We start from the raw sequence: 15,003 nt of genomic DNA, 5'->3' as shown, positions 1-15,003 counted from the left end.
CTGCATCACTGAACGACCTGCATCACGAACGTACATTACATTCAACCGTATCCAATTTAGTGTTATTTAGCTGAGCTCTGAAAAAATCAGCGAGCGGGAGAACTTAATTGCGGCGTGTATTGAGAGTTTTTATCATTGGTATTTTACTAAATTTTGAAACAAAATGACGTTGCAATGATGAAAAAAGGAACAAAAATGTCATGACCGATTTTGGACCCTCGTGTTACTGCATTTACAGAATCATGGGATGGTCAACCTAGTAAGATATACCTATATACTCCAGTGAGATCTATTCTGAACCGTCAGCATTTCCCATAAGTGAGCTCTGTACATCAGATTAACCAATTCTGACAGTTTAAAGTGGATCTAGATGGATACAGAGTCCAGATACATCCACCAGCACACATACTGTCAATCAATGCATTAGCCACGACTGGCTAACACCCAGGATATTAAATATACATGATCTGGATGGAAATAATGTAAATTAAATCCTTTATCAAAATGGGATCAACACTGCGTAGGCCTACGTGATGTGTGACCCACACTCTCAGGTGTCAGCTGCACTCCCACACGCGCGTTCACGCAACATTTCTGAGCCCCGGTCAATCATAACAGTCGATTCCCCAACAAGTAGATTGAAGCTAGCCACACATGTATCGCTTCGACCGCTGCTATTCAGTATTCAACCTGATCTCGATAATTCATTGTATAACAATATACTTTAAATCCTGTAGTGGAGAGTACGGAACTCTCCCACTCCATTTTATCCTAAAGAGTGGAGAGAGGGAGAAATTCTCAAGATTTGCTGTGATCAGCAATCAGTTTTGGTTGGATACAGATACAGAGTTGGATTACAGATACCCAACTTCCACTTCTATTTCTAAAATTATTTGTAACTGAAGCTTCAACTTCAGGCTCCAAAACAATAAGATAAGCCTTCTTTTGATGCTTCATTAAATTGATGTCTATTTTTATTATTGAAAACCTATCAATGGACTTTACTCAAATTAACTGATTCGCAAAAATGAAGGAATAACAACATTTCTAATACAGAAAATAGCAAGTTCAATCTTCAAATTGAAGATTATGAAGATCATCAATCTCACTCATTCAAATTCAAAAAATATATTCTGATTCTCCATAAGAACTTCAGATAGAAATGATGAAGACGTACATTTTATTCTTGAGAAAATTGAAATAATAATGAATTATCATAGTAATATTGCTAGAAATTGTTCGTGATAGACTTTCAGAGGGTACGAAGAACCGCGTCTCTCCTTAATGGAGTATACCGCAGTGTGGCGGGAGTTGCTATTTCGGAAACACAGACAAAGTTTTTGGCTTATTTCTGTTGTAATAAATTGTTATTGGGCGCAGGCCGCAATGGTAGCACTGGGGAGCGAATAATTATTATCGTGAATAAGTTTCTCTCTCCCTCCATCGACCACAGAGGAATTTATGCGGCTCCTTATCTAATCAGAAGGAAAGAACGTAGCTGCTGTAAACCAACCCCCCGGAAAGTGTGTGCTCCTAACCCCCAGATTCGAATAACCTTTAGTGAGTTCAACTGCCACAATTGTTCGTATGAGGAGTTTTGGTGTTAGTTATAAGAAACTCTGACAGTTTGAAGTGAATTTCAGTGTACGAATGCTTTCCAAGCCAACCGGGAGAAAGTCGCAGTGAAGAGGAAGTAAGTGCGGTCGTATGAAATTGGCACAAGAACAGAATATTCGAGTTATTTATATCTTCCAGTCGGCTTGCTCAATGCGGACCGTAGCTCTGCTCAAGGGGTGAATAATATCTCCTTGCAGGAAGTCGGCCGATATTGATATTCGGAAGAAGGGTAAGAAAGTGATAGGTTTAGAGGGTTCATAAAGTCAATCTCTACCGAAGATCTATTTGGGGAAACTTGGGATCCAACAGAACAACAGTAAAACTCATGGTAGAGAAGACTTATCAAGATTATTGGAGATAATTATATTGGACTATTATATTATTGGAAATTGTTGATACATAAATTGAGTAAGAACAATAATCTTGTGCTCAATCCTGTTATCATTTTCTTCAAATGCTAAGTTGTTGATATAATAATGAATAGAGAGAGAGAGAGAGAGAGAGAGAGAGAGAGAGAGAGAGAGAGAGAGAGAGAGAGAGAGAGAGAGTATTCAACAAGCATTGAAGAACCCATCTTTTATTTGATGGTTGAATATCGAGATGTTCAAAATCAACAAATTCGGATTCCCACTTATCAATGTTGATGAACGAGTCCGGTGCAGTGCTATAAAGATTCTCATAAGTTCTAATGGAACTATTCATACTTGCTCGGCCGATCTGAGTGGAAACAGCCCCCCCCCATTAGAACTCATGCGAATTATCTTCTCGGTTTTCTGGTCACTGACTGTGATCCTGATGTGTGAAATCTGCCTTCATAGCTATTAAACAACATATCCGTTTTTAAGTTATTCTTGTTGTAAACACTATAAAGGAATTATTATTTTTACAGTAACTTAACTGAGAATAATGTTGAATTCCAAATTGGTAGAGTAGAATAACTATTAGAATAGCAAGTGATATAATCTATAATACACTTTATTGTAAGATTAACCCCAGAATTTTTTTGTATAGATGATGGTGGTAAGTGAACCTGCAATATTTCAAGTGACTTCCTTCCACCAGTAGGTGAGTTTGGAGCTAAGTTGTAGATGTCCTCAAGCTGACACCCTCACCGAGAGTGAATCTCTTATCTAATTAAAGAGATTTCATTATCACCTTTTATCAGTTATAAAACAAGCATTTTAAGATCTTTTTCATTTTTCATCTTTTTGTCTATCAGATGGTTTACTTTTTTCATCAAAAACTTGAAATTAGAACTGGAAGGAGTTGGAAACACGAAGCATTGCGATAGCGTGTTGAATAAGACTGCAACCATTTACCGCATTATCAAGACGTCCTTCTCGAGACCCTGATGTTCTTTATGGGCCCAACTTCCTTGAACTCTCAGCAGCAACATTGTTTTTCGAGTATTCCCCACTTCATCATAATTTCTTGAATAGCAAATGAAGAAGGATGATCCCTTCATAATTCACGAGCCTCCCACTCTCTTATTAGCCGTTTTGCATTTCATAATTTAAGTCTTTTGACAAGTTTAAAATTAATTAATATCGTGAGAAAGTTCGTACCAGACCGTATCTTGAGCGCGGTTTCTTCGGCAAGTTGCTCCGTACATCACCACCGCTGCGCTGCTTTCCAGTTCAACTCTTCCGTTGCGTCATACGCCATACGTGTATCATATTTTATACATTAAATTTAAGTCGCAACGATTCAATAAGGAATATGCATACTCCTTGCTGGCGTATTAATAAGGCTTTGAAATATGAGCCGAGCAATATTTCCGGTAAGTGAGCCCGGTTCCTTACATTCTCTCAAGGCCCTCCGATACTTCTCACTCACGGTCTCTCTCTCTCACAAACACATCTTCTTAACGTTCTCTCTCTCTCTCTTCCTTTCTTGAACCTCCTGCCATCCATCTTCAGAATCTCCCTTCATAATATTCTCTCGCAATATCTTTCCTTCCTCGTACCAATTCCTGTCCTCTCTTCTGTCATCTATTTTCTATCTTGAGTAGTTCCATTTACCTTTCCCTTATCAACTGTTATCTAACTCTTATATTTATATCGTCCTCTTTTCCTTCTCTTGATCTCTCCTCCAATCTCTCTATTTTTGGACTCCTCCACTCTCCTCTTCCTTATAATTTTCGAGTGTACTCTTTCTTGTCCTTTTTCTCTCTCTTCTTCCTCCATCTCATCTACTCTTCTCTTTCACCACTCACCCCCTCCCTTTTCCGCTTTCTTCCAATCCCTTCCTCCGCCTTCAATTCTTTTTTCCCTATCTTTTCGACTTTCTTGCCTTTTTCACCTTCACTCCTAAATCTCTTCTCCATCTCTACTCTTCCCTTTATCAATTTTTGTACAAACTTGTTCAGTCTATTTCCTATCCCTTTAGTTATTTCCCTCTTTTCAGTACTCTCTTTATCATGATTCTCCTCTCTTCTCCTCCTCATCTACTTATCTACTCCCCTGTTTTTTATATTCTCTCTCACTCCTCTCCTTCTCTACTATTTATTTGTTTTCCCCTGTCCTTTCCTAGGTTCTCCTTCTCTCATTTACCTCTTTCTTGACCTCCTTCACCTCACTACCATCATTCACTTATTCACTCCTTCTCTGTTAGAGAACCCTCTCTCGATCCTCCCCACACTACATCCTCTCCCTTCAAATACTACTCCCCCTTTCCCTTCTCTTACCTCCGGCTATGCCTTTCCCATAAACGCTCTACTCCGCTATAATAACGAAACCAGATACCGAGGCCCCATTACATGGCTTAGTCATGGCTCAAGTATTCGTTACTGAACCTCTACAGTCTACACAATTACTGTCATCAGTGGTAACCTACACCATCCAATTATTTTCCCGTTTCACGATAAATTGTTTATATATTGCTAATGGCTGTGATAATTTTTATTGATTCATTAATTGATCAAAATGGCGAGGTAGAATCAAAATCTGCAAAAGTGTCTTGGTAGGTATTTTGCAAAACCATTCAGAAGTCACTTGAGAGCTATTATGAAAATATTTATCAATGATTGGCTATCTCTCGAATAAATTCTTACTGAATCTATTATTACTAATCCTAATTATCATTATTGATTGAAGAACTTGAATATATCGAGAGGATTGGAGCATAATATAGCAATATTCGCTATGATGTGGCATAGATTTCAAAAATCGATAAATTAATTATATTCAGCGATTCAATCCAGTAAATCAATAGAATTAACTTGGAAACTGAGAAATGAACATGAAAACTTTGAAAATAATGGTATTCATCGGGTCTATAAGCATCTACATGCAAAATTATTATGAGAGTAGAAGATGCAAAAGTATTTTACAGCTATTGGGAGCTTGAATGTGCAGTTACAATATTTCAGAAACAAAGAAATCAGATAAGTCCTTGTTGGGGAAATTCTATTCAAACCAATCAGAATTATCAAACTTGCGGTTCGATTGAATATTCTACATTAGAAAATTGAACGGTAGAAGATAGTTCTATTACTTCTGACTCTTCCCACGAATAATTATTAGTCGTTTCATAGAGTAACAGAGGAATATTAACTGCAATTAGAAGAACTCACCAAAGAAACATGTTTTTGTGCTACGTGTTGACTGATGTGTTTTTGCCTGGAAGGTTGAAAGTTTTCCGAAATCGAAGCGTCTCTGCCGATGTCTCATGTTGCAATTTTGATTACATCCGAAACTTGGTCCTAAAGTTCCATTTGATGTCGCCAAAACCTGTGAAAGAAGAAAATGCAATAAAATTTCGATACAGATGACATACTTCATGCATTTCACGGAATGATTCAATCGGTAGGGAGATAAAGAAGAGGTGGTTAAGGGAAAATATAATTACATTTCTGTGCTAAGTAAGCTTCTTTCTGATATAGTATAGACAAGCCAGCAAAAGAATAAAATGAGAATCGTATGAATTACTGGTCTAGTCACTAGTGGCATCAATGATTCTGATTGAGCCGATCAGGCTACGTTGGTTCACCAATGAAAAAAGTAATAATATAATACAATTAATTATACAACTGTGGTTCATGTATTTGTTATGAAAAATACCGTTGAGTTTTGTGTGAGAATAAACTGTGGAGAGTAAGTGGGAGGTAGATTTTCAAAGAAACTGATGTAATTGTTAAGTAGAATTCTCTTATCAATGAGGAGCCGAGACATCATCTTAGAAGAGAGCAGACAAGAATAAAGTAAACTGGGAAGTTAAATGGGAGGGGATGTTGAGAAAAAAGCTGTGATTTGAGAGATGATTCACGGGGAAAATGTGAAAGGGGAAAGGAGAAGATAGATTGGAGCCAATGGATGGAGATGTTTATAGAAATAGTAGTAGAGCAATTATTAGAGTATGATAAACGAAATGTGCAAATAATTGTATAAGGTAGAATGAGGGTGATTAAGAATATCTAAAGATTGAAAATAAAATGATAAGAAGGAATTTTCAATAGAGGCACATAGAAAAAATTGTAGAAGAATGAGAAGCAAAAGGTGGGAGAAGTGAAATATGTAGAATAAATGCAAGGCGAAGAGAATGAGAAATTGAAAGGATGGAGATGAACAAGAAGGTGATGAACGAGAAAAACGAGGAGAACAGAAAAATAAATGAAAGATTACTGGTACAACTAAAAAAAATGAGAGGATAATCAAAAAGAAAGGAAGATGATTGAGGAAAGATGGGAGGACAACAATATCTGGAAGAAGAAGTGATAGACTGGTAGAGAATGGAGGAGGTCGATAGTAACGAGGAGTGAGAAGATGAATGTTGGAGGAAAAGATGATCAATCCGAAGCGACCAAGCTGAGTGCGAGAAGAGCTAGAAAAACAGAGGAGATATGAACGAGGTGAAGAAGTACAGGAAAACTGAGAAGAATGAGGGGGAAATTGTCTGGGGAGAAGAAGGAGTAATGAGAGAAGCGAAAGTTAAATATGAAAAGATAAATAGGGGCCATCTTAAGGGGCTAAATGAGGCGAGACTGCACGAGTAATGAAGGCCAAGATGGCTGCTGCGATCGGAGTCTGCAGGCAACATCTCAAAAGGGCGCCGTGCGGAAAGGACGGAGAAATAGAAAATTAGTGATGCCAGGGAAGAAGGGATGCAGTAGATAGAACTGTAGGAATGAATGAAGAAGAAGGAAGGTTGGGGCGGTTGGGCTTGCGGGAGCGGGAATCAACTTCCGCCTGAGCGCCGCGCGGCTCCTCAGGGTCCCAGGCTCCAGCTCGTTTAGCACATACCTGGATGGTTCAATTAAAACTTTATGTTGTTCTTACAATTTAAAGTCGTATACGGGACCGTTCTCTAAGAGAGGAGAGCGCTCTTGTTTACTGGGAGCTTGAGCTTTGCATACGTTTAGAATGGGGCTCCTTTGAATAACTTGAGCAGCTTATACAGCAACGACGGCTTGCGATAACACAGCAGCTCTCTTTCTCCGTCTTCTGCTTCCTTCACTGGCTACGGATCGCCGTTCTCAAATAAAAATGCTCTAATTATACGCGCTCCAGAATCTGCCTTCAGAAGGCTTCTTCTCGAGCCCTCAAGAGCAGCTAAACTAACAGGTGTCTACTTATCCTCTTCTGTAGGACTTATCTCTTCTCCTTCAGACATAGAACGTCATTCATCACGGCAGAATGTTGAAAACAATCAGACTTATCATCTTCAAATTCTCGTTTTCATCGTATTCATATTTATGAGCGATGTGTTAATAGCATTTCAGTCGGATTGATGAAGCCTTAAAATTGGAGTTGATAAGCACACCAAAGAATGAAAAAAACTGTCTGTGATTTGAGCTCACGGTGTCTTGTGTTGAGAATTGATGGTAAAACATTCTAGAACGTTTTCCAGTGTATTGTTATAGCTTCAGATTCGATTGAAAGGTAATGTCGGTATAGTCAGTTCTGTTAGTTGATAGTTATAACTCTGATGTTGAACAATGGGCAAGTAAATGAACTAAACATGCTGAAGAAAATGAACTAAGCATGAGTTGTTAGTCGTAAGATAGATTAGATTAGATCAGATCATAGTTCTTCATTCATGAATGTTATATTATAGTGACTCATACACTAATTCACATCAAATGACAGTATTGTTGAATTATTCAAGAAATTTTACAAAGTGGGCTATGAGAAGTGAATTGATCAGGACGAATATTGGATTCAATTTGAATAGCAATATAATATTGTGATGTAACTACATCACGGCGGTGATTCAACAAATAATTATTGTCGACTCACTGAAAAGGATGTATATTTATAAATATCATTCCCAGAAGCACACGACTAGGAAACTAGGAAACACTAAGATAGCAGACACTGATTTGACAAATATCGAATTGGCTGAGTGTAGATGACGAGAAGGCTTATGAAAGTTATGTGAGTGTATAATTATCTAGGAAAGGCCTAGTTAGTCAGCTATTGGTGTTAGTGTAGACCACAATACAAGTGTTGTGGAACATCTCAAAACACTATACGGTTTTGATGAACCGTATTTCTCTTATGATGAGCTCTAGCTGCAACTTGAATATGGAGAGAAATGATTCATCACCAATATTGGAAAGTTCCTTCAAGTAGAAGCCTGATTTTGAATAACCTAATTTTGATAAAAATTCAAATGGAGCCTGATTCAGCGAAGCCTCGTCGTAGAATGAACAATTCGAATAATTTACAAATCAAAATAATTTTTTCTCGCTTTCAGCTATTCAAATCCTGAAATCTACTCGGTAATAATGAACTAAGTTAAGTTAATTCCTTCGAGCACTGAAATATACATTTCTTCGAATGAACAAGAATATGAATTTTATAGGGACAGGAGTGACGCATGCGTAATTTATAGTAAGTCAAAGTTCATTAATCTATTCAAAATAACAACAACTATCTATAGAATAGAGAGGTCAACTATAACAATTTTGTTTCACTTTTTGAGGAAATGTTGAGTAAAGTATGCTCTGTGTGGAAATATCTCTACCTCATATTTTCAAAAGTAGAATAGAATCAAGAAACTTCAAAGAGAAGGCTGATATTTCCATTTTAGAATCGCTCTACACATTTAGGACCTACCTCATTCTTCAGTAATAATTATTAGTCTTTGAAACATATTTAATTTTGAGAACTCCGCCCTTTATTATTATCAGTAAAGATATCAGTGATATCTTTCAAATTGATTGATAATCCTATATTTATGCTATAACTGTCCTATTTTAGAATCAAAATACATCAATGAGGTCGGAATAGGCTACTTGTGGCTATGATCGAAGCATTACAAGAATAGTAAACACAATCTGTTACAGAGACTGCCGAGAGTTTATAGTCTATCCATCAATGAATGAGAATAAAAATAAGATACACCGAAATGAAATATTGAATTACTAACAGTTTATTCGAGTACGGTAACCAAAAACCTGAATCTGTAACTAATTTGAACCTATTGCATTTAATACAAGTAGTTTTGAGATAAAAGCAGTAAAACTTGAACAAAAGCTGAGATTTCAATTATCATACAGAAAGTACAAGTTTTAAATTGAAACAAGTATATGAAAGAAGAAGAATAAATCATTGGCCAAAGTGTGTGATTTTCCGATCAGGTATACATTCCTTTGATTGAAATCGTAGTTGGAGAGGTATAACGGAAACGAAAGTGTCAATTAATTATTAATGATGCCACAGAAAAAAATAGTACAGAGAAAGGACAGAGCTTCTGTGAACATGACTGCTTTGATGTTTCCTTTTGAGAAATCATATTCTTCATTTTTCCGTATCCAGTATTATCATTCATGTACGCCCACTTCTTACAATGTGATTTTTACTGATTTACATCTTCAACTGATTTCTATCAACTTCATCAATAGAGAGGTGGGAGAAATAAGCTTCAATAAATAGCAGCAAACAATGAAATAAAGATTACCCAATTAATCATCGGTTTGAATCTGAGTAAATCTTTATAGGTCATTGATTCAACAAAATTGAACAGTCGATGTATACCATCATCAGTTGTAGTAGTATAGCCTACACTCTTCTAGTTCACAATCCATGGATTCATTGATTTTCTGATTTCATAGATTATAGACGAGGACATTATTAAATAGGCTATTCATGGAATCAACAGTCGACATCATTCATTATGGAGCAGCCTGTGCGAAGTAATAATGTATACTGTAAAGCTATTTTCAATCTGGCTTATTAATTATGAATGGAATGAAATCTAATCATTCGAATTCGTATCAAACCATAGTCAATGAATTCATCACAATATCAATTGAGTGATTCAATCAGTAGCCTGTGATCTATCCATGTTTATATTGAATTGTATGCTCCTCACATTTTTTAGTGGAGTTACATTAGCAATCAGTTATGCAAGTCATTTATTGAAATTCATCCCAATTCTATAAAAGCCACGCAATTCAATGTATGTCACTAGCCTTAAGTTCAGGAAAGGCGTTTTTTAAAGCGCATTGCGATTGGCTGGGAAGAGCCAGTGCGCGTGAAAAGGCGTGGATAAAAATGCACCGATGGTGGAGCAACAGCACAGGAAAGAAAGCAAAGGCGCGGCAGGGGTGCGCAAAGGGCTGAACTGCCGGGGTGCGGGGGTTGCGGGTACAGGGATGGGTGAGAGGGTGGCGGGGTTTATAAAAAGGTTGCCGCGACCGAGCTGACTCACCTGATTCACGCCTTGGCTGTCGGGCGTCGTCGAAAAAACGCGCGCGTCTAAAAAAGACGTCTAGAAGACGCCTAGCGTCGCGTCGATGGTCAAGACCCAGCTACTAGATCATAACTAGCACTCACCTGTATTTGAGAAGGACAGGACAGCCGTCGAGTGCTGTATGCCCCGACTCCACGATCAATTTCGCGTCCACTGCCGCCATCTTGTTTTCCCTCCCCTCCTACTCGCAACAGCTCTCTATCGAGCAGAACCAACCTCCACCCACCACCGACCACCCTCTAGCCCGGCCCATTAACGCCGAGGGTCAGCTCAACATGCAACTTCTGCACTCCCCCACAATGCACTTCTCACTGCAACTGCAAATGCATCCCCCACTTTGACAACATAAATCTCCTAATCCTCGACTACTATTTCCTGCCAGCAATGGGATTCTCTCTAGATCTACTCTTACCTCTTGACAGCTGGTTCAAGCTCATTGACTAAATGACAGATAAATCAAAACATAGCAATATTGATCAGAGAAATGGAAGTACAAGAACATGATTCGAATGTGAACTGAAGGATGCATCGATACCTGTCGGTGCTTATAGTTTCAACGGAATATTTTGAACGGTACAATCAAAATGATCAAACTACAAGATGTGAATCAAAGTTAATAGTATTGATCAAAATTAATTTAATATATTGACAGTTGAGAGAATTGATTTTTCCTAGAAATAAAAATACTGTTTCTAATCATTGAGTACCGTATGTGAAGCTGAATGCATAGGCCTACTTAACTCCTGCAATAAACAAATATAGGACTCAAGGACTGATGGAAAATATTCCTGTTCCATTAGTAATTTAGATCTCTAGCCCAATCAATGAATATTCAAAGTAGCAGTTTCGGTCCGAAAATTGGATGAAAGCTGAATTTCTTATCATCAGTCATTTTCTCAAACGTCCCAAGAAAACCCCCAGGAACTTTCTCCTCAGCCACTCTCGAAGGCCTCTGCCACTTTTGCCAACTCTAAAAACTAGATCAATGTTATTGCACAGGTTTCGATGTCTGGTTAGCAATCTGTTGTTGAGTTATGACTTCTGTTTCACATTTTTTATGAATGTTTACTATATCCGTAACTTTCGTTGGGACTCCCCACCAACAAAAGCCGTAAGAATTTACTTCCGTAACTTTTTTGTGTGGTGTATTATTCAATTATTTACGTTCCATACATTCACATTTGATTCGAAATATAATTTGTTATTCAGGTCAGTATCATTTTTTGAGTTTAAAGAACTCAAACCGAGAAGAAAAAGTCGCTCAGAAACTCTAAAAGTTACAAATTTATAACAGTTTCCCCTAATTTTGGCAGTATTGCAAATACTAGAAGAGGCTAGAATCTCCGAAGGTATAAGTACTCATTGCGATTCGATTTTATTCCAACAAGCACACTAATTCAACTATCAAAAGATTATATAATTGAAAATAAGAATATTTTAACATACATTTTTCGAATTTATTTTTCAGTAGACATGGCAATAGTTGAGTTTTTTTCTATTGGAAAAATATTTCTTCAAACTGTAATTTTCTGACTTTTGGTTTGAAAAATTGATGTTGAAAGGATATCATGGATGAATTTTTTCTAGTACATAATGATTGTTTATCCAGCTGATAAAACTAAGTTACAGATGTGTAACCTGGTTGGCCGCTATGGCTTCGTATAAAATGAGCGCTGCTATCCAGAGATTGTCAGTTTGGTGTAAGGGTAAGCATTCCTGACTGGCAATTGGGAGGTACCGGGTTCGATTCCCGGGCTGGCAACTAATTTCTGGATAGTAGTTCTCATCGAATTTCCATCTAGCTGTTGTGTGTTAACCCTGTTGTCAATGTCTGCAGTAGCAGAGGTTTTCGGGGTGATTTACAGCCTTTATTTAGGATTTTCGTTAAATAATAATTTGATAAAACTAGAGTCGTGAAAATTATGAATTTCTTTACGTGAACTAAACGTAAATAAGTTTCTCCTAGAATCTAGTGTTATCCTGGCGCAATGTGTTCGATTCCTTCAAATGGGAATTTCAGAGAAATTTCTCCAAGCACAAATGTTTCACAATGGGAGGATAGTTGGCAAAAATGGAGAAGCGAGAATCTGGTCTGTTGGATTATGTTTATTGACGCATTGAGCCCAACAGTGGTCTGACTGAAGAGGGGTGAGTTGCCTCGCATCCAGGGATGATAATATCAAGGGCTGATTAGGTCCATGGCGGATGCTGTGCATAAGGGTGGGGGTAGAACAACTGAAAGCGAAGAACGCAACATCGGTCCAGCTCTTCAATCTCAAACTTGTTCATCACGCGGTTGTTGATACTACGCCACGAATACATAAGTTTTCATTACTTTAATGAATCATGAATTTGAAAGTAGATTGCGAGGGGGGATGTGCAAGCCCACTGTATAAATCTCACTTTTCCCCGTTCGGAGAAGATAATTTCGGAGAAACTTTTAGAAGTTCATTCAAATAAGCTGATCCAGATCTCAGAAATCTTTTAAAAGCTTGTCTTTGAATTAATCAGCATCTGCTTATGAATTCATCAACAAGTGGAAATCAATCAGTGAGCAAGCAAACTCCCATGAGAGAAAATCACTATTACAGCAAATTATTTATGTCGAGATTAACAAATCAGTACCCGGTTCATTGCAGCAAAGCGAGGAGCCCTTAATATTCATTTTCTTCAATCCAGTAATCTTGACTGTTCTCAAATGTGAATATATGATAAAGTTTCATGAATTAAATAGGTAATTGTTCACCATTGTTTTTATGATTACAACCACCAAAACCATTACATATAGGTAAATATTTTCTTTTCTCACCAGTATATATTTGGTAATGTAATACGAGGAGTATAGCAACATGACTATGATTATGATAATAACATGATTATTATAATACGTCCTCGAAACATATTTGAGGAGATTCAGGGACCTGCTATACATTAACTCCATTGCATTATCTTCATCAGTCATTCACTTCATGGAGCTTCTAAATCTATCTTATGAAATCTTCAACACTCATATGATATGAAAAATCATATTATTCTCTTCCTGTTTCCGTTGTGCTCAAATTCATGTTGAAGTAAACCACGTAGGCTCGCTCAAAAAGTATTATTTTAATGTTACTGAAACTCACAGCTATGAATATTTCTCATAAATCGTGTGCATAGAGTTGTTATATACGACTAGCCTAGTCTATGCTTTGCCAAGATCTCTAAATGAGTTGCCTGAATACTGGAAACTAAATTACTGAATATTTCACTGTCAAAGAAACGTTAGATCAGCTTTGCGTCGTGCTGTAGTCAGTTCTGTTGCCTATACAGGAGCGAGACGTAAAATGACAGGAGCAAGATTTGTCACATCCTATCCGAATCGCGGCTTTTCTCCCGTGGCGGCGAATAAGTATCGTGAAGACGTGTCTTCCGAGGAACAGTCTGAGATTTCTTGTCGAGCAGCGTATTAGGGCTGACACACCCTGTCAAGTGTAATAAGACGTTAAGGAGAGTGCTCACTAGACAACAGACAACAGAAAGAAAGAGAAGCAGAGCGAGATAGAATAGGGATTGAGGAGAGGAGAGAATGGAGAGAGAATGAACAGGAAGAGATAGGCTGGGAAGAGAGAGAGAGAGAGAAGGTTTAGGGGAGTGAGAGGAATATATTTGTTGTTCTGTATTCGAGCCTTGTTGGCAGGAAGGGTACTGTATAACGGGTTATGAGGGGACATTTTTGGGAGATATCTTGAATAAGTAAGTAAATACGGAGGCGTTCTACACTAAATCTTACATAAAGGAGACATGCCATGTCAGTAGGAGAGACAAATGAAGGCAGAGCCAAGGGAGGACAGCTCTAATAAGAATCTGCACGAATATACTGTCGACGATATTAACGAAGACGTTTATTTGATGTCCCATCAGACCTTCTGATTAACAACGAACAATCGTCTTGTCTTCTTCTTGTTCATTCACCCTCATCTGCAGCCGCTGCACTCACATAATGCTGTCTGCGCAGACAGAAGACAGCTCTCGACAACTCGTCGTCTTGTTTTCAGCCAGGTTGCATTGAACGCGTTGTCTGTTCCACAGAAGACGCTGAATTAGAACGTCTAGTAGAATTGAAGCGAGTCGGGGGAAGATTTTAATTTGATTTTCTACTCTCTTTATGATGAGAGCTGAATACGTGAAGATTGTGAGTGGGAGAATCCTTTTGCTAGCAACGGAATTGAACACAGCTCTCGACTAATGAGAAAGAAGAAAACTGTGACTGAACATACTAGACTCGAAAAGGGAACGAACGCCTTAGAAGCGACGACGGGACAAAGACAAGGCAAGGTAATCGCTGTGATGAGGCAGGAGATAGTTACCGGTCTTAAACGAAGACAAGGAGCGCAAATAGCTTCCCCCGAGACACAGAGAGAGATAGTCGAAATTGACAAGCGAGGCGTGATGAGGGCATTGCTGTAATTACAAGAGAAACTGGATTCTCTGCTCATCTTCACAGCACCAAGACGTGAACCCTTCGCTATCTTCAAAGCACAAAAATTCGCGTTAAGTGACGACGAGAGACGTAATTTGAATCCGGCAAGATTATAATTTGAGGTTGAATATCTCAAAGTGTCTAGGTTTCTACGGTAAAGGGAACATGTTCGTCGTCGTAATTATGATTTACCGGTCTAATAATCTTATAAGCTGAGATACTTAATG

General features: G+C 38.0%; 1 long non-coding RNA gene across 3 annotated transcripts in view; it reads right to left on the bottom strand.

The window, feature by feature from the left end:
- LOC111057371 overlaps positions 1-15,003 on the bottom strand; it is a 54,851-nt gene that overhangs the window by 17,287 nt on the left and 22,561 nt on the right. Inside the window, exons 1-2 of one of the 3 annotated variants that reach the window (XR_005572151.1) lie at positions 10,398-10,488; positions 5,192-5,348 (exon numbers count right to left, since the gene is read on the bottom strand). This is a non-coding gene — a long non-coding RNA (uncharacterized LOC111057371). Of the gene's footprint in view, positions 1-5,191; positions 5,349-10,272; positions 10,489-15,003 lie in introns of those variants that run through there. The other 2 variants (XR_002606482.2, XR_005572154.1) reach the window with 2 other exon arrangements.

This window comes from Nilaparvata lugens, chromosome 1 (genome assembly GCF_014356525.2).
Source record: "Nilaparvata lugens isolate BPH chromosome 1, ASM1435652v1, whole genome shotgun sequence".
NCBI lineage: Eukaryota > Metazoa > Arthropoda > Insecta > Hemiptera > Delphacidae > Nilaparvata > Nilaparvata lugens.
The sequence above is the reverse complement of the archived record's forward strand: the minus strand, read 5'-3'. Positions and strand labels throughout refer to the sequence as shown.